The 27632-nt window shown below is 34.9% G+C and overlaps 1 protein-coding gene across 50 annotated transcripts in view; it reads right to left on the bottom strand.

Annotated features, from left to right (window-relative positions):
• RIMS2 (regulating synaptic membrane exocytosis 2) overlaps positions 1–27632 on the bottom strand; it is a 734990-nt gene that overhangs the window by 443113 nt on the left and 264245 nt on the right. The gene's annotated exons all lie outside the window — the stretch shown is intronic.

The raw sequence follows: 27632 nt of genomic DNA, 5'->3' as shown, positions 1-27632 counted from the left end.
TCTGGGACTATGACTCTGACAAATTTTTTCTTCTTTTCAAATTGTTTTGGCTATTCAGGGTTCCTTGAAATTCCATATGAATTGAAGGGTTAATCTCTTCCATGTCTGCAAAAATGGTTTCTGGAATTGAGTTAGGGATAACATTGAATCTATTTTTCACTTTGGGCAGAATTGACAATTTAACAGTATTAATTCTTCCAATGCATGAACACCTTCTTTAGATCTGAATTTCTTTCAGTGATAGTTGGTAATTTTCAGTGTACAAGTCTTTTATATCCTTGTTTAATTTTATTCCTAGATATTTTATTCTTTTAGATGCTATTGTAAAAGGAACTGCTTTCTCTATTTCCTCTTTGGATTGTTCATTACTAATGTATAGAAACACAGTTGGATTTTTCATATTGATGTTGCACCCTACCACTTCACTGAATTCATTTGGTGACCCTAGTAGTTTTACTTTGGAATCCTTTGTATTTTCTATATGTAGAATCAAGTAATCTGCAAATAGAGATTGCTGTAATTCTTCCTTTCCAATTTGGATATCTTTTATTTCTTTCATTTCTTTTTCTTGTCTAATTGCTCTGGTTAGAACTTCTAAGACAATATTGATTAGCAATGGTGAACGTGTGGATACTTTTTTTTCTTCCTGATCTTAGGAGGATAGCTTTCATCACTGAGTATGTTATTAGATGTGGGTTTTCCATAAATGGCCTTTATGACATTGAGGAAGCTCACTTGTATTCCTAATTTCCAGAGTGTTTCAAGCATGAAAAGGTATTGAATTTTATCAAATACCTTTTCTGCATCTATTGAGATAATCATGTTTCTTTCTTTGTTCTATTTATGAGGTATCTTACATTGACTGATAGTCATATGTTGAGCCATACTTGCATTCTTGAGATAAATCCCTCATTATGGTATATAATCTTTTCACTAGGCTATTGGAATCCTTTTGCTAGTATTTGGTTAAGTATTTTTTGCATCAGTCCAAAATTACCACATTGTAAGAAGAAAAAAATAGCCCAAGTTAGAATATATATTTATGGACTCATAGGTAGTGGCAAATAGCTTACCTGGTTGTTCAGGACACAGGAAGAAAAGCCAGATTAGAAATTCAGGGACCAGGCATTCTCACATAGAGAAATGTAGATGGACTTATGGGGGTAGACTGAAGGTATGGATCTTTACATCGCACGTTGGTGTGTGTCAGATATCATCTGCTTAAAATGGAAACACTAAGTAACCAAGCAGACCAGATGAATTGGTCAATAGATGTCAGCCAGCCTCTGTCCTCACCAACCACACTGTTTTAGTTTCCTATATTCTGCTCAAAGCAAATATTTGAAATGCATCAAGTTAAACAATAGGACTTTATTTCATCATGGTTTTGAGGTCAGGAAATGTTCAAATCTAGGCATCATCAAGGCAGTGGTTTTCTTCCTGAAGACTGGCTGCCCAACAGTCCTTGGTTCCTCTATCAAATGGCAAGGCATATGGAAGTGTCTACTGGTTTCTCCCTTCTCTTCCAGGTTTCATTGATTTCAGCTCCTTGCTTCCATGGTTTTCTCTTCTCTAATTCCATTCTCTCATAAAGGATTCTGGGAATAGGATTAAGACTATCCTGATTGAGGTGGCCCACACCTTAACGAAAGGACCTACTTACAATGGGTTTACATCCACAGTATTGGATTAGATTTAAGAACAAGTTCTCCTGGGGCACATACAGCTTCAGACCACCACACCCACCAATTCCCATAAATGGAATAGACCATGGTGGCAGATAAGTAGGGCTACAACATGTGCCCAAAAGCATATTCTACCTCTCACCATGATTTATCCAGCTACTGCTCCTGCTGAATATTTGAGCTGTCAACCTAAGAAACCCCAACATGGTTCTATTCTTCAAAAAAACCAACATGATATTTAGCAATAAGTTGGCTGTAATAACAAGTAATTCATTCAAACAAGAATAGATATATATTGGGAAACAGACTTGGCCCAGTGGTTAGGGCATCTGTCTACCACATGGGAGGTCCGCGGTTCAAACCCCGGGCCTCCTTGACCCGTGTGGAGCTGGGCTGCGCTGATGCGCACGAGGAGTGCCGTGCCACGCTGGGGTGTCCCCCGCATAGGAGAGCCCCACGCACAAGGAGTGCACCCCGTAAGGAGAGCCACCCAGCGCGAAACAAAGTGTAGCCTGCCCAAGAATGGCACCGCACACACGGAGAGCTGACACAACAAAAAGAGACACAGATTCCCGTGCCGCTGACAACAACAGAAGCGGGCAAAGAAACAAGATGCAGCAAATAGTCACAGAGAAACAGAGAACAGACGGGGGTGGGGGAGAAATAAATAAATAAATCTTTAAAAAAAATAATAATAGATATATAGTCTTTTTTTTCTTTATTTTCTTTTAAATGTTACAATAAAAAAATATGAGGTCCCCATATACCCCCAACCCTACTCTTCCCACATCAGCAACACCTTCTATCATCATGGTACATTCAATGCACCTGGTGAATACATTTTGGAGCACTGCTGCACCACATAGACAGTGGTTTTCATTATAGTCTACACTCTCCCCCATTCCACCCAGTAGGCCATGGCAGGACACACAATGTCCAGCATCTGTCCCTGCAGCAACACCCAGGATAACTCCAAATCCTGAAAATGCGCCATCATATCTCTTCTTCACTCTCCCTACCATCAGTAGCTACCATGGCCACTTTCTCCACATCAATATTACAATATCTTCCCTTACTAATCACAATATACTCTATTCCTCCATCCTGTGGACCCTTGGATGGTTAAGCCTAGTCCCTCTCTACATCAAGAAGGGGCTTAGACTCCACATGGATGATGGATGCAATTCTCCTGCTTGCAGTTGTAGGCACTCTTGGATCCCTGGTGTGGTGGTTTATCTTCTTCACTTCCCTGTTAGCTGGCCAGGGTAAGTCCAATAAACCAGACAGTAGGAGATGGAAGTCTGCTGAGGCTCAGGGCCTGGCTGTCACATGGATAGTCCAGAGATTCAGGTCTCCTGAGTATACACCAACCCAAACGCAACCACAGGTCCGGTAAAAGTAACAGAAGAGGCATGTGCAGAAAGGTCTTATCTGAGTCCAACTCCATCACACTCAGGAAAACAAATTCCAAAGTAGGGCCAACTGACATGGCCCTGAACTCCAAAGCCATCTGCCATGACAATAGAACCTGTGCGTCTCCGTAGCCCCCTGGAGAATCAGGACCTGGGTTTCTATCTACTTTGGCTATCTCTGGTACCCTGCAGAGGCATGCGTAATCATAATCCTCTGATGACCACCCAACTCTTTTGGAGACTCATAGCCATATAAACTCATTTGTCCTTTCCATTTCCCCCTCTTTTCGAAGGTCAAAAAGCAGTTTTTAACACCTGATATTACATGTAGACTAAGATATTCTGCTGCTCTGATTGACCCTTTTATTCAAGGTCTTTTTCTAGTTACATCATCAGCTGGTGCTTGGTAGTAATCCCTCAGTGCCAGTGAGGCTCATCCTCGGGAGTCATGTCCCATGCCACGGGGAAGGTAATGCATTTACATGCCGAGTTTGGCTTAGAGAGTGGCCACATTTGAGCAACATGGAGGCTCTCAGGAGGTAACTCTTAGGCATCCTGCAGCTCTAGGCCTAGTTCATATTTCAGGCATACAGGCTCATAATCAGAGTCATCAGTAACAAGGTCTCATTGTTGGACAATCTATCTTTATTGGTCTTTGCCATTGCACTTGGGGGATTGTTGCTGTTCCATTGGGAATGTGATAGAGCTCCCCTGGCTAGGAACTGAGCATTCTCTCAGTTGTCGTTTTTAACTGAAAACACTATGAAACTATCCAAACATTTTTATGTACCTTGTATACATGCCCTGGAGAACTTCCTCCCAACCATGTGCCCCGTATCAATAACACCCCACACCAGTGTTCCTCCCTGCCATAGTTGAACCTCTCTGTAGTCCAAAACTTCTTTAAAAGAGGAAGCCTAATATATTGCCAGGTTCCATTAATAGTAAAATAGAATGCAGTGATGGGTTTAAAAGTTGGATATAGAATACACAGTAATTTAGAAAAATTAAAGGAAAAATAAACTGGGATATTAAAAAATGAAAAAATGAAAAAGCTTTATTTTTGACATTTTGCCTTTCATCACTGCTATAGGTGTTGCCCTGTATGTACAGTGGCAAGGCAATTTCTTCCATTTCTTCCTCAGTGTCTACATCCTTCCTTTTTTTTTCTTCTAATTATTAAGTTTGTCTTCACATAAGTTTTAGATCACAGTAATTCTTATAAACAATATATGGTACTCCCACATATCCAACATCAAACCCTTTGTTCCTTCCCCAGAAATGATCTTTTTACATATTCATATTATATTTGCTGCATCTAATGTACAGATATTGAAACAACAGCTTTCAAACATGGTTCCATTTGAGTTTACATTATGGTTTATATTTTTGACTATACAATTTTCTGAATTTTTAGTTATCTTATGTTTTACATTATGGTTTGCATTTTAGCCTATACACTTTTATACAGTTTTGGTGTAATTTAACATGTCCTATATCCATCATCGCATGATCTGTGGAACACTTATACTGCCCCACAGTTACACTGATTCCATCTATTCAGCACCTCTTTCCTTCTCCCCTCAGGGCCCACCACGACAATCAATCTTCATTACTTGAAGGACCATATTCAAAGACACTTGCAACAATGTTGAAGGCTTGACATGTTTGACTGCCCTAACCCATTGGGAGCCACCAAATCTCTTGAGAAATACAATTCTCTCTGTTTGAGAACATAAGTCCTCCCCAGGATGTGAGTATACCTTCACTCCCATTGTATGGATCTCCACCCAATGATATAACCCACTATGAAAAAATGAACACTCACACACTCCCTAGAGCTTGCCCTGTGTCAGATGCCTCCCCTTAAGCAACTTAAACAGGTAACCTTCCGTATTATGTTTTCTAAAGAGTTTTCTCTACATTATAATTTCAACCACTTACCTGACAATCTCCTATGTTCAAATGCTCCCCCCACCCTCCCCACAATTTCGTGGGCCATCTGACCCATCCTCCCAAGCCCACAAAGCCCAACCTAAAGGTAGCCCTATGCCCCCATTTTTTTACCCTTCCCTGTACAAATACTTACCTCCAGTTTTTCATAGATTTCACCGATGTAGGTGTCAGCTTGCAATCTTCCTCTACCCTCAACTTCCTTGAAGTTTATCATCCAGTCTCTAGCTCTCTAAGACAGCTTGGTTTACTTCATATCAGAGAGGCCATGTAGTATTTGTACTTCAATGCCTGGGTTGCTTCACTCAACATAAGGTTCTTTCATCCATGTTATCACATGTGTTTGTAGTGTATTTGTTCTTATAGCTGAGTTGTATTCCACTGTATGTATATGCCACATTTTATTTATCCCTTCATCTGACGATGGGCATTTGGGTTGATTCCAACTTTTGGCAACCGTGAACAGTGCTGCTATCAACATTGGTGTGCATATATTGGTTTGTGTTCTTGTTTTCAGTTCTACTGGGTATATACCCAGCAGTGGAATTGCTGGGTCATATGGCAAATCTATAGCCAGTTTTTTGAGAAACCACCAAACTGTGCTCCAGAATTGCTGGATCCTTCTGCATTCCCACCAGCAGTGGATGAGTGTTCCCATTCCTCCACATCCTCTCCAACAACTGTAGTCTTCTGATTTTTTGATAGCTGCCAGTCTTATGGGAGTAAGATGTATCTCATTGATGTTTTGATTTATATTTCCCTAATAGCTAGTGATTTTGAGCATTTTTTCATGTGTCTTTTAGCCATTTGTATATCTTCTTCAGAGGTGTCTGAGGACCAGAGTCACAGATTTGGCACACAGATTTGGAAGTTAAACAACACACTCTTAGGTAAAAAGTGAGTCAAGGAGGAAATCTCAAAAGAAATTAATAATTACCTTGAAAATAACGAAAATGATAGCATCACATATCCAAACTTACGGAATGCAGCAAAGCAGTACTGAGAGGGAAATTCATAGCCATAAATTCAAAAATCAAAAAAGAAAAGCTAAAATTGAAGAACTAACTGCACACTTGAAGGAATTAGTAAAAAAAACAACAAACTAACCCAAAAGGAAGAAGAAAGAAAGAAATAACAAAGATCAGAGCAGAACTAAACAAAACAAAAAATAAGAAAGCACTTGAAAAAAATAAACAAAACCAAGAGCTGGTTCTTTGAGAAGATCAATAAAATCGACAAACCCTTAGCGAGACTAACAAAGAAAAAAGAGAGAAGGTGCAAATATGCAAAATAAGAAATAAGAAATAAGACAGACACATCACTACTGACCCCACAGAAATAAAGACTATCATAAGAGGATACTTTGAAAAACTGTATTCCAACAAGAAGGACGATATAGAAAAATTCCTAGAAACACATAAGCAGCCTACATTGACAAAAGAAAAAATTGATGATCTCAACAAACCAATCACAAGTAAAGAGATAGAATCAGTCATTAAAAACCTCCCAACTAAGAAGAGCCCTGGGCCAGACAGCTTCACAGGTGAATTCTACCAAACATTCTGGAAAGAACATCAATCTTGCTTAAACTCTTCCAAAAAATCAAAACAGAAGGAACATTGCCTAACTCATTCTATGATGCCAACATTACTCTGGTACCAAAGCCAAACAAAGACACCACAAGAAAGGAAAGTTACAGACCAATCTCTCTAATGAACCTAGATGTGAAAATACTCAACAAAATACTTGCTAATCGTACTCAACAACACATTAAACAAATTATACACCATGTGGGCTTCATTCCTGGTATGCAAGGATGGTTCAGTCTAAGAAAATCAATTAATGTAATATACCATATAAACAGATGGAAGGGAAAAAATCACATGATCATATCGACAGATGCAGAAAAAGCATTTGACAAAAACAGCACCCTTTCTTGATAAAAACACAGCAAATGATCAGAATAGAAGGAAACTTTCTGAACATGATAAAGAGGATATATGAAAAACTCACAGCTAACATAATTTACAATGGTGAAATCCTAAAATCTTTCCCTCTAAGATCAGGAACAAGACAAGGATGCCCACTATCACCCCTCTTATTTAACATAGTCTTAGAAGTACGTGCTCGAGCACTGAGGCAAGAACCAGACATAAAAGGCATCCAAATTGGAAAGGAAGAAGTCAAAATTTCACTATTTGCAGATGATATGATCCTATACATAGAAAATCCTGAGAAGTCTACAACAAATCTTCTAGAACTTATAAATGAGTTCAGTAAATTCGCAGGTTACAAGATCAATGCGCAAAAATCAGTACGATTTCTATACACCAATAATGAACAATCTGAGGAGGAAATCAGGAATCAAATACTATTTACAATAGTAAATAACAAAATCAAATACCTAGGAATAAATTTAACTAAAGATATTTTTTAAAAAAAGATGTGAAAGACTTATAAACAGAAAACTACACAACACTTTTCAAGGAAATCAAAGTAGTGAAAACAGCATGGTATTGGCACAAGGATAGACAAATTGACCAATGGAACCGAATTGAGAGTTCTGATATAGATCCTCATATATACAGCCATATGGTATTTGACAAGGCCACCAAACCCTCTCAAGTGGGAGAGAATGGCCTCTTCAACAAATGGTGCCTGGAGAACTGGATATCCATACGTGAAAGAAAGAAAGAGGATTACCAACTCACAATTTAAACAAAAATCAACTGGAGATGGATCAAAGACCTAAATATAAGAGATAAGACCATAAAGACTTTGGAAAGCAATGTTGGGAACCATCTACAGGACCTTGTAATAGGAAATGGTTTCATAAACTTCACACCAAAAGCACAAGCAGCAGAAGAACAAATAGATAAATGGGACTTCCTCAAAATTAAAGCCTTCTGCACCTCAAAGGAGTTTGTCAAGAAAGTGAAAAGAGAGCCCACACAATGGGAGAAAATATTTTGTAACCACATATCTGATAGGAGACTTATATCTTGCATATATAAAGAACTCCAATAACTCAAAAATAAAAAGATATGTAGTCTTTGTATAAGTTTGTCTTCCTTACCCAAAATGCTTCAGCAGGCACCACTATATATGTGCTTAACAGAATCCCTGCTTTAGCTACATGGGGTACCATGTAATTTACTTCAGACCAAGAAGAGGAAATATGTCTCCTTGGTAGTGGTAATGTAGTGACCACATTACCACTGATCTTACCACATACCATGCCACCCAGAATCTTTTTGCCTAATATAGTTGTAGAGTGCCATCTTAAACATGAAATTGAGACCATAGTTTGAAATGGACACCCTTCAAGAAAAGGACACTATCCTTCATGATGTGGTATACTCCTTAAATCAACGATTACCATATGGTCTGTGCCTCCAGTAGATAGAACATACAGGTCCAGGAATCAATAGGTAGAAGTAAAAGTGTACTTCTTAACCATTACTCCCAGGTGAGATGGCTGCTGTAAAATGTGGGTAGCAGGACATGTCTGACACTAAGGATATCCACTGGAGAATCTTTTATTATTTTCAAGTCACATTACAACTGTAAAAGAAAAACCGTGATAAGGACATGATGACAAGGGGCTCAGACCCCCATCTGAGGCAATCTACCAGGCAAATCATCTATATCAACAGAAGTTTAAAAAAAGGAAGTTTTAAGTGCCAGATATGGCCACAGGACCAACTGCAGTGGTAGCAACCATAGCCCTCCTCTTATAAATCTTCCAAGAAATTGTGAACACAGAATTCTGGAGTACAAGTGCCTGGCTATTGTATACTTAATTGTCAGGGACCATCAGCTCCTAATGGTGCAAAGCATAGACAACGATGCACACTATTGATGACCTGGCCAAATCCTGTTTACCAGGCCATACACCCACACCTCAGCTGCTAAAAAGGTTAGCTGTTAATTGCTCACAAGCGCCCCTCTCCCCCAAAGAAATATGCTCAAATGATGAAAACCTTCTCATCTAGAAGGGTACTCCCATCCCAAGAATGGATCTTAGCCAGCACATGATGAATACAGGTGTACAAAAATCTAGCCTTCTTGACTCAAGGAAGAGCGATAGTAAAGAATGATTTATGATCAATCTCCCATCCCCACGGATTGATTTGCTTAGCTGAGACCACATCCTTGTTCAGCTTTTTCGTACCTCTTATCATTTCACTCAGTCCGTTATAGTTTGTTTTGGTGTTGTCATTTATTTTTTCCTTAAGAGCACACCCTCAATAAATCAAATGCACTTGTATTCCTATCTCAGGCCCCACTTCTAGGCAATTACACTATGATACTTCCCTTCCTTTCTTTAGTATAAATTCTAATACTAGAATTTTCAGTTGCAAGATAGCAAGAAGCAAATAGATGTTAAGGTATTTAAATATCAAGATTCTGACTTTTAGTTCTCAGGCTCCATATTCACAAACACTTAATAAAAATGAAATACGAGACGAAGTCATAAGCAAATGACTTTTCAATTTCGACAAAATCAAGGTGAAACCGAAGGCCTAGTTTAATAATGGTCCTTGTGAGCACAATTTTACATTATAATGTCCTGAAATGTCACAGGTAAGTATAAATTCTACAAGAATAGGGACGTTGATTGCCTCACTGTCTTGTTCATCACCTTCCTTTCAGTGCTTAGAAAACTGTAGGTACTTAACAAATATTAGTTGAAAAAATAAATAAAAAGTACTTTATAGCTGTCTTTATACAAAATAGATAGTTTTTAATGTTTCCAATGAAGAAGATTATGTACATTCAGTGTCCTAGAAAAGAACTTAAAAAAATTTAATAGCTAGGCCAGGGTCAAGTTCAAGATTAAAATTAAAAGATACAGCTAAGTTTTTATCAAGGGTTGTACAAATCCCAAAAGATTTAGAAAATAAAGAGAATATGCACCAAATAATATTGTAGAAGAAAAAGGTCAGATAGTATTTCCAATATTGTATAAGATAAAACAAGAAAAAGAGAAAAGCAGCAAAAGATAAGCTCAGAGAAAATATAGAGACATGTTAACTATCCAAATGCCATTGCCAAAATCTTTATAATGAGGATACTGTATTAATACTGTATGACTTAGTAATAGTAATGATTAACTAAGATAATATAAGTAAAAGTATCAGTTAATTCTAAAGCATCATATAAATTTTTGTATTAATAATTGCTCTCTTTTTCAATAATTTTCAGTACTAGATCAATGATAAAAGTTCTTCCATTGCTAGAACAACAATAAGCCTATACTAGAATAACAGTAAGTCTACTCTAGTCCATTATCCATTCTCCAATTCTGAGAATTCTGTGGTGATGCCCACTCCACCTCTAATTAAGGGGAGGCTTAGATCCCATGGGGCAGATGGATGGGACTATCTTGCTTGAAGTCATAGACTCTCTGTTCCTTGGCATGGTTGTTGCCCATCATCATCTCCTTGTTAGTTGTCCTGAGTGAGACCGATATACTGGAGAGTAGGTGTTGTAATTCTGTTAAGATTCAGAGCCCAGCTGTCACATGGACAGCCCAAAGATATAAGTCTCTTGGAAATATGCCTATCAACTCTAGTACTGATTATAGGTTCAAATAAAGAACAGAAGAGCCATGTGTAGGAAAACCACAACTGAGTCCAACTCTGTCACACTGGGGAGCATAAATTCCAAAGGAGGGCCCACTGGCAAGGCACCTAACTCCTGAGCTATCTGCCCTGTCTATAGTATATGGATGTCTCCAGAGCCCTCAAGAACCCTGCTATATGAGGCAATATTTACTTTGGTAGTCAATAAGATCCTACTAAGACATGCTTAAGTGTAACCTCTAGAATGACCTCAGAACTCACTTTAAAGTCTCTTACCCATATAAATCCATTTGTCTTTACCCTTCACCCGTTTTGGTCAAGGTCTTTTTCTAGTTCCATTGCTAGTTGGTGCTTGGTAGTAATCCCTCGGTGCCAGGGAGGCTCATCTCTGGGAGTCATGTCCCTCACCAGGGCGGGGGTTGGTGCAGGGGAAAGCAATGCATTTTTATGCTGAGTTCGGCTTAGTTAGAGGCCACATTTGAACAACAAGGAGGCTCTCCAGAGGTAATACTTAGGCACAATACAATACTAAGCTAAGACCCAATTTCAAAAGTAAAGGTTCATAAGTACATCAATATCAAGGGCCTGTCAATGGTTCATCCTCCTTCACTAGTCACTGCCCCTGTACTCGAGGGATTCTTGCTATACCATTAGAGAATATGGCAGAGCTCCCCAGGATGGGAATTCAATATTCTTTTGGTCATTGTATGAATCTCCACCCACTGTGAGAATGCCCCATGAATACATTAACACATTCATATGCCCCAGGTGAACCTCCTCCCATTCATCCCTCATCACTGATACCTGCACCAATGATCCTCCGCTGCAACAGTTGTAACCATTCTGTGATCCAAAACTTCTTCAAAATTGAAGCCAACAAAATAACCAAATACAGTTAACAAGAAATGAAATAATGATAGTTTTAAAAATAACAAAATACAAAAATCATTTTTAATTTTTGAAATAAAAAATATAAAATTAAAAAAAATTTTTTTGACATTATGTCTTTCATCACTGTGAGATCTGTTGTCTTGTATGCACAGTGACATTTTCTTCCATTTATCCCCCAGTGTCTTTTTTTTTAGGGCACTGGATGTGGGGGGCAAGTGGGACAGAGCACACCTAGGGCAGACTTTTAGGGAGTGTGTTAGTGTTCATCTTGTCATAGTGTGTTGTATCAGTGGGTGGAGACTCACACAATGAGCAGGAAGGTATTGGACTCTCATCCTGGGAAGTCCTTCTATGTTCTCCAATAGGGGGGCGAGAGTCTTTTGAGAGCATAGGCAGTAACTAATAGGGGAGGACAGGCCAGTATGTCAAGCCCTCAGTGTTGTTGCAAGTAACTATGAATCCTGCTGTTTGTTTCTGTTTTTTTTCAGGAGGCACCTGGAATGGAACCCACCACCTCCCTGTGGGAGGCAGGCACTCAATTGCTTGAGTCTTACAGGTCCCTGAAAGGGATTTAAAAAGAGCAACCAAGTGAATAACTGAAGAAATGTTCTCTTTTAAAAACTAACTTATATTGAGTTAATGGCCAACAAAAAGAATACTTTAGAAGAAAAGCATAAGAAAAGGCAGAAAAATTAAAAAGTAGATAATTTCAATGTGTGGAAACGGTAAAAATAGACTAGAAAATAATCTTGATTTTTTTTTTAGGCGAAAAAATACTGCAAAATGTTCAAATTAAATAAATAATAAGGGTATTGGCAATTTACCACTTTTGAGGGACAAAAATAGACAAAACACAAAAATTATAAAGAAAAATTACTAACAATCAAAGTGATTTAATTTTTTAAAAGATATTTTTAAGAGCAAAGTACATTGTTAAAAGAAGAGTAAGGCTGAGATAAGTTTTCCACCTAAAGATTTTTTTTAATAAGAAATTTGAAAATTAAATAAAGTCCAAGAAGAGATTCATAATCAAGCTTCAAAAGTTACAATACATATCTGGGACTGACAATTCAATTTGAGCATAACTAAAGAAAATATCTTAAGCCTTAAGTGAAAAATGGAAATTTAATAAGACTAAATTCAGTGCAATATTTTCCTATTCTTTTTATAATACTAGGGACTAGAGGCAGCTAACCATACTATATATACATCATGCTTGTAGATGTTACCTTATAAAAATTGGTGAAAATAATAAAAAATATACAAAGAAAATGTGTCTTAAAGGGAATGAAAACCCAAATCATGCCAAAATAGTGATTTTAGTCATAAGAATCATGAATTTTGTGTAAGATTTTATGAAATTATAAAATAAGGCAAATCATTATTAATGAATATGGTAGAAACGAATGCTATGAGAAATAATAAAGTAGCCCTGACCATGGTTATGGTAAGGTATTATAAATGGTCAATATGCACTATTACTTTCAAAGGAAAAAAAATTACTTAGGCACCTATAGACCATTGAGTAAAACCACAATTATTCAAAAATTGTATGTCTATCACATGTGTAAAGTAAGGGGAAGAAGTCTAAAATACACAGAAAACATCAACCACATAGCCTTCCTTTAAATTGAAGTAAAAGCAATCATTTGTCCACTGGAAAATAAATTACATTTAAGAAATCAAGAACATTGAAATTGTGGTTTTAAAGAATTATCAAAAGCAGGTACTGAAAAAGAAGCACTAAATTCTCATGAAAAGAAGAAAATGTAATGATTTATTCTTGACTGATAATTAGAAGGTAAATGTTTTCTAAATGTTTAAAAAAATATAACAACCAATGGAATTGAAAATAGGATAATATGATATTATGATATTAACCAATGCCAAGATGAAAAGCAATTTTATGTTTTCCTGTTGGTTTAACCTTTTAGGTAGGCAATTTGACAACAGTAGGGGGTGTTAGAAAATTTGATACATTTTGACCCAGGAAATCATTCAGAGTAAAATCTTGAAAAGAATAAAAAGTGTACTTAATAATGATGATAATAATAACTACTATTATTAAATATTTATTATTTGCTAGGCTATATTCTAAATGCTTTACATATATTACTTCATTTAATCTTCATAACATTGCCACATTATTAATTTTCAGTTATATTTAAAATTATAAAACCAAAAGCATTCGCTAGTAATATTTTTATATTTTTCTCAATCTTTTTTCAAAGAATTTTTTATGTTAAAAAGAAATAAAAACCATATCTTTATTTTTTTTTCACTTGATATGTTAGAGGAAGTAAAAAAGCAATATTCTATATCAAACCACAAAAAGAACAATGGAAGTCAATAGAAAACTTGGTCTAAATACCTCAATAGCATATATTTTTGTTTTGTTTGTTTAATTTTTACCTCTATTATAATTAATTGTACTAGATGTTAATGTTCATCGAGGATAAGTATATGACATAAAATTCTTTCTCAACACTAATCCTCAAATGTCTACAGGTATATAATCAAATACAACTACAGATATGATTCAAATATATTTGGTGGAAGCAGGTTGAGAATTTTCAACAGATGCTTTCAGACTCCTGAAACAGTAGAACCATCTGTAAGATTTTGTGGATAAAGATGTTCAGCTAATTGGGTTAACAAGGTTGACCTGTATTTCTATAGCTAAAGGCAGATTAGATGGAGCACCATCAGGCTGCAAAGACTGAAAATCTTACTATGATTCACTTGCTTGCATTTTGTTGCTAATAATGAAGATTTATACCAAGAGAGAAAATTGTCAAGTCTAGTTTTTCAATTGTTTGACAATAAAGATCCAAAGAAAATAGATAATAGATAAGGTAACATCATGTATGAGAGGGAAAAAATTGGGAAATATTATTCTGAGGTAGAAAGAAAGGTAATAATTTAAAATATGGAAGCAACATTTAGAGATTTAACACTTATCATTTCTAAAGATAGGAGCAAAAATAAATTCATGTCCTGACAGAAGGGTATGGGTGTAGAAGGTATACTGTGGTAACTATATAATTGGGAATAAATTAATAGTAAGTATCTAGATGAACCCAGGGAACCTAATTTATCACTACAGAATACACCATTTTTCTTTGGCAATTCTCAGCAATCAAAAGACTTTATCCATGAAGATGCTAGACCTTGTGTTCTTTAATGCCTGCTCTAAAAAAAGTACACCTGCTAATCCTGCCTCTTCAAAGCTCTCGTTCCTTCACTAAAATATAGGGGAAGTTTTACAGACCATCTTGTTTTGGTATTAATAAGTAAACAGAAAAAGAAAAGTCTGCTGTGAGCACAACCATATATTTATTTTTGGGTATATTTTTCTCAGATTAAAAAGTGCACCTCCCAGCAGAAGCTATGGTTAAAACTTTACAATTATTTATTTCTAGTAAGTTTTACTCTTGAACCATTTCATTACCAACTATGAGTACACTGAACTGTTATTGCATAAAACCTTGTTCGAAAACACTGACATTCGCTCTTAAAGTTGAACATGTGAATGGAATATATCCAAAAAGACATACGAATGGAATATATCCAAAAGGAGACTGCATAAGAATGCTGATAACAGCACTTTAACAACAGCAAATACTTGGAAACAATCCAAATGCCCACCAGTGGGAAACTGGATTTAAAACTGTGATATGGTCACACTATGGAACATCATAGAGCAGTCAAAATAATAAACTACTACAACCCATAACAATAAATATATATTTTAGCAAATCTTTAGTAAAAAAAAAAAGAAAGAAAGAAACTGAGTGAAAACAATGGAATTATATCTTCTTATAAAGATAAAGCAAAACTGTGTTTTAGGAATACATATATATGTAAGAAATCTATATAAAAAGGAAAGCAAATCAATGATGAACTTGGGCTTCTAGATGATGGTTGTCACAAAATGGACAGGTTAAGAAGATGGGAAAGGATAAAACAAATGGTTAGGTATGTTCTATCTCTTATTTGGAATGGTAGTTTCATGGATTTTTATTACATTATAATAAAACAACTACAGGCTCCAATATAGCTACTATAAGGACCTAGTGTAAGATTTTCCCTCTTGCGATAAACTACAAAACTGGAAGAATATAAGAAACAACCGGGAGGCGGACTTGGCCCAATGGATAGGGCGTCTGCCTACCACATGGGAGGTCCACGGTTCAAACCCCAGGCCTCCTTTACCCGTGTGGAGCTGGCCCATGCACAATGCTGATGAGCGCAAGGAGTGCCCTGCCACGCAGGGGTGTCCCCCACATAAGGGAGCCCCACATGCAAGGAATGCGTCCTGTATGGACAGCTGCCCAGCACAAAAGAAAGTGCAGCCTGCACAAGAATGGCGCCGCCCACACGGAGAGCTGACACAGCAAGATAGACACACCAAACAGAAACACAGATTCCTGGTACTGCTGATAAGGATAGAAGCCGTCACAGAAGAATGCAAGGCGAATGGACACAGAGAGCAGACAACTGGGGGGGGAGGAGGGGGAATAAATTAAAAAAAGAAAAAAAGAAATAACCATTTAGACTATTGAAAAAGACAAAAGGCTATGAATCTTGAGAAAAAGGAAGTATAGAAGGTAAGCTTCACATTCACACCAGCTTTCTGCCTGGAAACAATTTCACAACTACAATATGAGGAATTGGAGCCCAAGCAGAGTCTTTTACACATACTCCAGTGTTAAGACAGCGATTAGAATTCAGGTTTATTTAAGCAGCTAGAATTGCAAGGCAGATACTCAAGAGACAGTTGCTGCAGATAACAAGTTCCAGAAATAGGCACAGGGGGTTTACTCGAATGCCTGCCCAAACCAGAAGACACACACTAGCACAGTCTGTGGAGCTTGGTAGATTGCATCTCCTGAGAGATGAAAGTTAAAGAGAAATTACAACAGGCACATAATACTATCATGATCTCTTGCCAAGAGAGCATGGAAAAATATTTGTGAAAAGTCCAGGGCATTTAGTTCTAGCACCAGAGAAGTGATGCATTAGGAATATGAAACCAGAGCACAAGAGTAAGTATTGTGCCTTATGACAAAAGAAGAAGGAAAAAATACTGTCTTAACAAAACCTAAAACCAAGCTTTTATAAAACCAAGGTGAGCCTCCTTAGTTTAACTGCCCTACATAATAAAAACAATGATGGACTAAACAATTCAATCAAAACAACAGTGACCCTGAGTGGAAAATAGGATATATTCATATGCTGTTTAAAAATATATATATATATATTTCACAACAATTACAGGGTATACTTATTGAGAAGACATAATAATTATAAGTATTTATGCATCCAATAACACAACATAAAAATTCCATGAAGCAAAAAATGACAGAACAAATACAAGAAATAGACAAATACACAATCACAGTTGGAAGTTTTAACATTCTTCTCTCAGTAAATGATAGAAAAACAAATAGAAATTAGTAAAACTATAGAAGATTTGATGGATGATCAGGATTAATCAAAACTGACCTAAATGATTATTTCAACACAATACCAAACTATTATAAATAAACATTCCATTCAAGGATATATGAAAATTTCACCAAAATAAACCATATACTGGGCAAGAAAAATAAATCTCAAAAATACCAAGTGATTAAAATCATGGAGTTTATTATCTGACTATAATGGAATCAAACATTAATCAATTCAGAAAAAGAAAACACCAAACACCTCAAATATTTTTAAACCAAATAACACACACTTCTAAATAACCCATGGTATAAAGGAAAAATCAAAAGGAAAGTTATAAAATGTTTTAAATTAAACAATAATGAAAACATACCAAATGTGTTACGCAACTGAAGCACTATTTAGAGAAAAATTTTAAAGCTTTAATTAAGGATATTAGAAAACAAGAAAAGATTAAATTTAATGATTTAAGCTTCCTACCTAAGCTAGGAAAATAAATAAAAATTAAATCCAAAGAAACAAATGAAATGAAATAATGAACAAATATCAGACATATCAGACTCAAAAACCAGACATACAACAGAGGAAACTAGAGCAAAAACTTAGATCTTTGACAAAAATTAGTAAAATTTTAAAGCAGTATTAATAATAATCAAGGAGAAAATGCTGATTATAATATCAGGACTGAAAAAGCAGGTATCCCTATGGACTGAACACACATTAAATAATGAGCTACTATGAGCAACTATAAACTAAATTCTACAAATTAAGATATAAAGGCAAATTCTTTCAAAATTTAAACTTTTTAAATAGTGAAAAATATGTTTTCATTGCTTCAAGACAGAACTAATTACACTTAGTTAAGTTCTTACCATTTAATCATTAGTGTAGTATCAAAATACTGGCAAAAAATTGTTATTGGATTTCACTGTATTGCTCAAAATTTTTCTTGGAGATATTTTTGCAGTAGTTTTTATTTAAGTAGAAATTCACTCTTTCAACAAACATCTATTTAATGCCTAATACAATGAGTCAATGCTAATAAAAATGTACAACAAGGGATACAGGCTTTGTATTATGCAACCATCTATCTTCTACCAGTTCTTGTCCCATTACCTTGTACAAAATAGGCCCATAATAAATATCTGTTGAATCAGTGAAATGCTATTTCTAATTGATTATGTCATAATTCATTGCACAGAAACGTTTCTAAAATACATAAAAGACTTTATAAAATATAATTGTCAGTATTGCTAAAATATAGCCATTGTGATTTAATGTGATTGAGACAGGCTGTTATAAAACTAATACATTGTACCAAGGACATTCATTCTATCCTGTTAGGATTATTTGGCTTGTGAAAAAAATCAAAATCTACCAGAATAACAGCAGAAATAGATGGAATAAGAATCTCACATGAGAAAATCCACCTTTCTAGTAGCTCAGCAATTTTTTAAATTGCCTAGCTTTTTTTAACTTAATGTCATGTTTTTGAGAAAAATATTAGGATTTTTAAATTTTATTTTTTATTTCTCTTCCCTCCCTCCCCCATCCATTAGGCCAAGTCCACTTCCCTGACTTTTTAAAATGTCAGTAAAATATGACATTCTTATTTGTCATTTGCATATATTATAAATAGGAAAATGATATGCTTGTTTAAGCTCATGAACAGAAATTACTCATAATTCCCTATATTTTGCATTAGGTAAATACAGGGGAACTGAATTCCAATGCACTAACAATTAAGACAATTTCTGCATAAAACTGAAAAGCAAACAAAATGTCTCTGGTTGGGCTTATTCTACATTTTCTGCTAATCCAAAATACACATAGCTTTCAAAGAAGGAATAGAAGGGTAGACACTAGACACTCTAGCATTATTAAGTAATAGAGATATATTTGTGTATGGGATACTGGTAACTCTGTGCTTTCTGAAATCACATAACGAAGAAAACAGCAAAAACAACCTAGTAAAGACTCTAGCCTGGTTGAAATCAATACAGAAAACAGATAATGTTGATAGCAGGAAATATTACTTTTAAATTAAGGCCATTTTCTCTAGCTTCACCTTTTTCTATAATAGGATAGGGCTCTGTTCTATCAGGCAAACACTTGAATTGATTCTAGATATACAATTTTTGATGAATGTCCATTTACATATAGCACAAACTTATATGTATTACATAACATCATGCATTTTATATAATAGGTAATATATACATATATGTAGAATTTAAATTGAGAAATTCTTAAAAATTTTACTCTCTAAATCTCATCCAAGCATTAAATTATAGTGATCTAGGTAGTATATTTGCCAGAGGAGGGGCAGTGTGAAAAAGGGACCGGGTTGGTGAGCATTTCTTGAAATACATGGTAATCCCTACACGATTTTCATCATTTGATAATTGGATATATTTGAAATGGATCTGTAAAAAATCAATACATAAAAACAGAACTTGGTAATTTTAAGTTTACTATTTGAGGTGAGCTACACTTAACAAAAATATAAGTAAAGAAATTTGTATTCAAATATCAATTCTTTAAATATTCGATTCTGATCATCTGCACTGATATAAATGTGTAAGGCTAAGACTTGGCAAATATTCTGATTTGATGAAAAAGCTTCATGGAGGTAAAATTTCTCTGGCATTGATGTGAAGACCAAAGGCCAAAGACAAAGAGAGAATTCTGAGAGCAGCAAGAGAAAAGCAATGCATAACATATAAGGGATATCCAATAAGATTAAGTGCTGATTTCTCACCAGAAACCATGGAGGCAAGAAGACAGTGGTCTGATATATTTAAGATACTACAAGAGAAAAACTTCCAGCCAAGAATCTTATATCCAGCAAGACTGTCATTCAAAAATGAGGACGAAATTAGGATATTCATAGATAAACAGAAACTGAGAAAATTTCTATGCAAGAGACCAGATTTTCAGGAAATGCTAAAGGCTGTGCTAGAGCCTAAAAAGAAAAGACAGGCGAGAAAGGCCCGGAAGAGAGTCTAAAAATGAAGATTATAGCAATAAAAGTACCTAAAAGTGTCAAAAGAGTGGTAAAAATAAAATATGGCAGATAAAAATCAAATAGGAACAAACTTAACCAAAGATGTAAACCACTCATATTCAGAAAACTGTAATCCAATGTTAAAAGAAATCAAAAAAGTTTAAATAACTGAAAGAACATTCCATGCTCATGGATTGGAAGACTAAATATCATTAAGATGTCAATTCTACTCAAATTGATAAACAGATTTAATGCAATCCCAATAAAAATTCCACCAGCATTAGAGAAAAATGGAAAACACAGTCATTAAATTTATTTGGAAGGGTAAGGAGTCCTGAATAGCCCAGAAACATCATAAAAAGGAAAAGTGAACCCTCATCTCCAGACTTTAAATCATAATACCTACCTATAGAGGTAAAAACAACATGGTACTGGCCTGAAGACAGACACAATAGACCAATGGAACCAAATTTATAGTTCAGAAACAGATCCTCACAGGTATGGTCCAGTGATTTTTTGACCAGCCTGTCAAACTCACAGAGCTCGGGCAGAACACTCCATTCAACAAAGGGTGCTGAAAGAATTGGACATCCAGAGCTGAAAGAAGGAAAGAGGACACCTTTCTCACACCTTACCCAAAAACTAACACAAAATGGATCAAAAAACCAAAAATAAAAGCAAGAACCATAAAACTTCTAGAAGAAATTATTGGAAAATATCTTCAAGACCTGGTGGTAGGTGGTGGATTCTTAAAGGAGATAAGAGAAGGACTGAAAGAACTACTGATGTTTAATGTATGCAGAAGTTTTAATTAGCTTTACTATAAATTTGTGGAAATGTATAGAGTGGATGGTAACACACAGTAACAGCTAGTTTATTAATGGGGATGTGAATGAAAACGGCAGTCTAGTTATGTAAATGCCAATTGGCAGAATGCTTGAGAATAATCTACAAACTGGATAGCACAGTAAACCAAGAGGTGGGTGAGAATTGTGGTTAATGGTACAGATACAAGAGTGTCCTTTGTGAGCTAGAACAAAAATATATCACACTGCAGGGTGTTGGGAATGTGGAGAAGCATGGGAAAAATACAGCTGGAGTGACCTATGGAATGTGGTTAGTAGTAATAATATAATATTCTTTCATCTATGCAAAAGATGAACTGTGTTGATACTGAGGCAGTATGGAAAATGAGAGCCAAATGTACACTATGGACATGACAATAATTAGATATTTTATCTGTAGCAAATGACACACCACATTGTGGTATGTTGATGGAGGAGGGTTGTTTGGGAATCATGTGCATGATTGTTTTATAAGATTATAATTTCTGTCATAAAAAACTATATTTAAAAATAATAATAGGGTGGGTTGGGGGGAAAACACACCAAATGTAAGAAAAGAACTATGATTAGTAGTAAGATTTTGACAATGTTCTTTCATAGTTTGTAACAAACGTCTCACAACAATGCAAGGTGTTGGTGGAGGGCTGATGTATGGGACCTCTGTATGATGTTATACATGTTTGCTTTGTAAGTTCACAACTTTTACTATACACTAAATTGTTTATGTATGTTCATATATAAATAATATAAAGATAATAATCGGATTGGTTAGGGGAAAAATACTTTGTTTAGTAGTAATATTTTTACAGTGCTCTTTAATCATTAGTGAAAAAGATTTAACAACAATGCAAGTTATTGGTGGTAGGGTGAGATGTTATATGTTTTTTTGATGTTATATATGTTTGTTTTGTAAGTTCACAACTATTACATATTGATTGTTTATGTATGTTTATGCATGAGTGATATATTTCAAAAAATGAAAACAAATGTTTAAAAATAGCTACAATATTATTTCCCAAATAACAAAACAAAACAAAACAAAAACTAATTTGCCTTCTAAAATTTTCTTCTTATACCATTTGGTAGGTAGAATTCTCCCAATACTTCCAACCCTACCTAAATCTTGGGACTGTGAATATAAGATATCATACTTGTGATTAAGTTATGTTACATAGCAAAAAGGTATTTTTGTAGATGTAATAATGTTACTATATGGATGCCTTTGGATTAATCAAAATAAAGATTTATCTGAGTAGGTTCAATCTAATCACACTAGCCCTTTTAAAAAACAAGTAAGTTTTCTCCTGTTGGTAGCAGAAAAGGAAATGAGAACGATTCCAAGCACAAGAAAGTTTTGACCTGACATTTTTGGCTTTGGGGATGGAATGGACCAGGACCTGAGGAATGAAAACGGCCTCCAGAAGCTAAGACCAGTCCTCAGCTAACAGCCAGAAAGAAAAAGGGACCTCCATCCGCAACTTCAAGGACGTGGATTCTGACAATGTGATTTATAACACTGAAGTGGATTCTTTCCAAGATCCCAATTGGCTAGATAAGAGGTCAGCTCAGCCAACATAACGACTTCAGCCTTGCGAAACCCTAAGCAAAGAACCAAGTTGAACCTGCCTGGATTTCCAAAATAAAGAATTGTGAGATAATAAATTACCACTAAACTTGTGGTAATTGTTACACAGCAACAAAAAACTAATATGTCACACATTTCATTCTCTTATAAAGTAATTTTTTTTTTGCATTTGCCAACATAAAAATTAACAAAATACAGAGCATTAAAACATAGAGATGCTCATGCACATGAAGAATTTTATTTGGACAGTATCAAACTCTAGTACCACTTTTCATTGAATCTGCTCACCAAATGTTTCTCAAACTAACCTGCCCACAAATAATAAGTATAAACTCTGGACAAAATATGAACAAACAACTATCTGAAGGCCCTACAGAATGGCAAAAAGAAGAATGATTCTGGCGTGCAGTTGACACTGGGAAGAACAGAACAGCATTCAGTGAGTTCTCCATTTTTATGCCATTTAGCCACATCCACTCAATGCCTGGAGGCTAAACTTGTGGTTGAAAAGATAGTCTTACTGGCTTAAGGGACAAGAGGAAAGAGTTTGAACAAATACAAAGTGAAAGTGAGGGTGAAATGCCAAAAAGAAAAAATTTACAGAATGGAAAAATAAAATTCTGTGTATAAAAAACACTGCTAAATTTCAGCATTCACAAAGAGACTCCCAGCAAAACAGCTAAATTAAAATGACTGAGCTAGAATATCAACTACTTTCACCTCAAGGGAAACAGTTTGCAACGCAGTTAGCCAAAGTAACTGCCTTCTTTTTAAGAAAATCAGTACTCTCAAAGGGCACAGAAGTCTCTATACTGCATTATTAACAATGTCCAAGATACAATTAAAAATTCTCTGGTATAGACAGAAATAGGTAAACATGACCCAAACTTAAGAGAAGAAACAATCAATGGAAACTGAACAAGAAATAATCAATGTTAAAATTAGCAGAAAAGGATTTTAAAACCACCATAACACCTATCTTTAAGGAAGTTAAAGCAATATGTTCATAATGAGTGAAAAGATAGGCAATCTCAGCAGAGGAACAGTGACAGAAAAAGAATCAAATGGAAATTCCAGAACAAAAAACAAAATACGTGAAATAAAAATTTCATTAGATGAGTTTGTCATCTGATAGAAGATCATGGGAGTCAATTAAATTGAACATTATTAAATCTGAAGAAAAAAGAAGGAAAATTTGAATAAAAATGATAAAAGCCTATGGAATAAGTATAATGTTCCTAAAATATTAATCATTGGAGACTCAGAAGGAAGGGAGAAAGAAAATAAGATAGAAAAAAATCTAAGAGCAATGGCCAAACAATTTATTAAATTAGGCAAAATATAAATTTACAGACTTAAGAAATTCATGCAAGACAGTTACAATTAAAACCACATATTAGTATATTGTATTCAACAGCTAAAAACAAAAATAGAGAAAAATTTGAAAGCAACCAGAGAAAAACAAAATATTAAATAGAAAAGAACAGTGATTTAAATTTCCACTGATCTCATCATAAATGACTTCTCACCAAAAACTATAGAAACCATGCAACCTGCAGAAATTTAAAAAATAACAACAATGAAAACTGTTAACAGAGAATTCTATATTCACCAAAAATGCTCACAAAGAATGAAGACTAAATAAAGAATTTTTTTCTGTTAACAAAAACTGAAAAGTGAACACCTGTACTTCAAAAAGTGTGAAAAGATTAGGCCATAAGAAAGAACTGAAGTTGTGAGACATGCTGCAGGGAAGGAGAAAGTAAATAAATCTATATATACCATTGCAAGGTTTCTACATTTTACATGAAATGGCATAACATTAATCCTAAATACATTGTAGAAAGGCAACTACCAAAAAATAATGACCAAAAGAAATACAGTTAACAAATTAAAATGGAATTCTAAAATATATTCACAAATTCAAAAAGAAAACACACAAAACAAGGGACAAAAGCCATAAAACAAATAGTAAACTAGTTACCTAAATTTAAATATATCTATTATCATATTAAATGTTCATGGACTAAATATTCTAAATAAAAGCAAAGACTGTCAAAGTGAATAAAATAGGAAGAGTCAACCATACGTTATCTATAAAAGACAAACTTTAAGTGAAAGCCACAGAAGCCTTGGGAGTAAATGAATAGAAAACATGCAAACAGTAACCAAAGCAGTTATATTAGTATCAGATGAAAGAGAATTGTAGTTCAGAGATGGGTAAAAAAATTCAAACAGAATCAGTGAAACATTTAGCAATCTTCTTTCTTCCCTACCAACATCAACAAGAGGGGCAGACCCAAGTAACATAAATGGGACAGTAGAGCTCTTATGCAAATATGGAACTAGCTGTACTGAAAATTACTACCATTAGTTTTTTGGTTTGTTGGTAAATAATTACTACCATTAGTTTTTTGGTTTGAGCCAGTAAATACCTTTTTTCTTAAGCTGTTTTGAATTTAGTTTTCTATTTCAGCAAATGAAAATTCCTGGTTGATAAACTCTCTTAACCATACTTTCCTTAACTGTAAAATGGGCTTAAACTACCTTTCAGGGTTTTAAGAAAAACAATGACAATTACTGTAAAGGACAAGATAAAAAGTAGATGCCAGATAGGTTTTAGTTAATATTACGAAAGGAAAAGAAAAGGAGGCAAAGCAAGGTGTGACACCTCTACAGGCCCCTCTGTGTCCAAACCAGATCAGAAGGCTGCAATCAGTGGTCAAATAAAGGCGAGCGACTGGCTTAGACTTTCCAGAATTACCCAGCTGTAACGAAGGGTTGGCCTTTTGAGTAACTTTGAGCCTATGCCTTTCCTCCAATGAGTGTTCCCTGTCACAGCACATTAGCCAAGAGGAGGAAAAGAAAAGCCTTCCTTCAGACCAAAGATGAGGCTTTCAATCACTTGGTCTTTACTTTGCCAATTATTTATATCTCTTTTTTAATCATTGCCTATTCCTTTTTGAAATACGGAAGGTAAATGTTTCAAACAGAGAATAAACATGAAATGACTTTTTTAAAAACTGTAGACAAAAAGTATTATAAATGAAAGAGGGATATCTCACAAAGATAAATAGACCAATTTACCAGGAAAACATAAAACATAAATCTGGATAACAACTGGAAACATAGTTTTAAGATACATAAAGCAAAAATTGACAGAATTAAAAAGAGAAATAGTTATAGTTAGAAATATTAATACCCTTTGCTCAGCAATTGAGAGAAAAACATAGGATAAAAATCATTAAAGATAGAATATCTGAACATCATTAAACACCATGACCTAATTGATATTTATATACTTAATAAGTGCAGAATATCCATTGCTTCCAAGTGTACAAAGTATTCTCACCAAGGAAGATATTACAATAAGCAATTAAACAAATCTCAATAAATTTAAAAGAACTGTTTACTGAACACAGTGGAGTCAAATGAAAATTAAATATTTTTTTAAAATAAAATTTTAGAAATGAACACACTCTTAGATAACCCATGAATCAGCAGGTACCATAAAATTCAACCTTAAGAGGTGAGAAAAAGAAGAGGGAAGTAAATCCACAGTATATAGAAGACAGAGAATAATTAAGCTAGGAACAGGAATATATAAAATGTTAGAAAAACATAAAGAAAATTAAGAAAGCCAAAAGAAAAAGTAAATATAAACTACTAGCTAGATTGATCAAGCAAACAAGAGAAAGATCATGAATTACAAAATTACAAAATCAGTAACAAAAGGATTACCAGTATAGACTCTACAGACATTTTTAGTGTGACAAAGGGATATTAGGAATAACATTACTCCAACAAATTAGTCAACATAGATAAAATGGCAAATTTCTTGAAAAACACAACTTGGCACAGCTGACAAAAATTAAACATAAAATCATAATAGTCCTATTTATCTTAGAGAAACTGAATTCTTTAACAAAAACTTTCACACAAACAAAGCTCCATGACAAGAGACAGATTCACTGGTGAATTCTATCAAATATGTAAGAAATTATACCACTCTTACACTAACTGTTTCAGAAAATATAAGAGGATGAAAAATTCTCAACTTGTATTAAGTTAGAATAACGGGGAAACGGACTTTGGCCCAGTGGTTAGGGCGTCCATCTACCATATGGGAGGTCCGCGGTTCAAACCCCAGGCCTCCTCGACCCGTGTGGAGCTGGCCATGCGCAGCGCTGATGCGAGCAAGGAGTGCCGTGCCACGCAAGGGTGTCCCCCGCGTGGGGGAGCCCCACGCGCAAGGAGTGCGCCCGTGAGGAAGGCCGCCCAGCGTGAAAAGAAAGAGCAGCCTGCCCAGGAATGGCGCCGCCCACACTTCCCGTGCCCCTGACGACAACAGAAGCGGACAAAGAAACAAGACGCAGCAAATAGACACCAAGAACAGACAACCAGGGGAGGGGGAGAGGGGGAATTAAATAAATAAATAAATCTTTAAAAAAAAAAAAAAAGTTAGAATAACGCTAACACCAAAACTTATCGATGAAATTTCAATAGAAGAAAACTACACAATATCTCATGAATATTGACACAAAAAAATCTTTAACAAAACAATAGAAAATCAATACCAGCAATATATAAATTGGATAATATCCCATGATCAAGTGTTCTTTAACCCAGTAATGCAAAGTTGGTTTAATATTCAAAATTCAATTAATATAACTAACAATATTAACAGGAAAAAGAAGAATTATATAATAATTTCAACACCTGCAGAAAAAAAAATTCATAAAATGCAAACCTATTCATGAAAAAAATTCTTGCTAAAACTAAGGAACTCTTATAACCTCTGTTTAACATTGCATTGCTGGTCTTAAGCATTAAGATAAGACAATAAAAATAATTTAAAAGTATGAACATAAAAATAAAATAAAAAGCATGAATAGTCAAAGAAGTAAAACTGCTGATGACACAATGATACATAGACTATCATGACAAACTACAAAAGAATGATTAGAACTAATAAGTGAATTTGTCAAGGTCAAAGATATGAGATTAATATTAAAATTAGATTTTTATATACTAGCAACAATCAACTGGAATCTGAAATTTAAAGACAATTCCATTTACAGTAGGCCCAAAAAACGTAAAATACTTAGGAAAAGATTTAATAAATATAATGGAAGACCTCTACCCTGAAAACTATGAAATATTTCTCAGATAAATTAAGGGAGACCTAAATAAATGAAAAGACATACCATTGGAA

This window comes from Dasypus novemcinctus, chromosome 14 (genome assembly GCF_030445035.2).
Source record: "Dasypus novemcinctus isolate mDasNov1 chromosome 14, mDasNov1.1.hap2, whole genome shotgun sequence".
Lineage (NCBI taxonomy): Eukaryota > Metazoa > Chordata > Mammalia > Cingulata > Dasypodidae > Dasypus > Dasypus novemcinctus.
The sequence above is the reverse complement of the archived record's forward strand: the minus strand, read 5'-3'. Positions and strand labels throughout refer to the sequence as shown.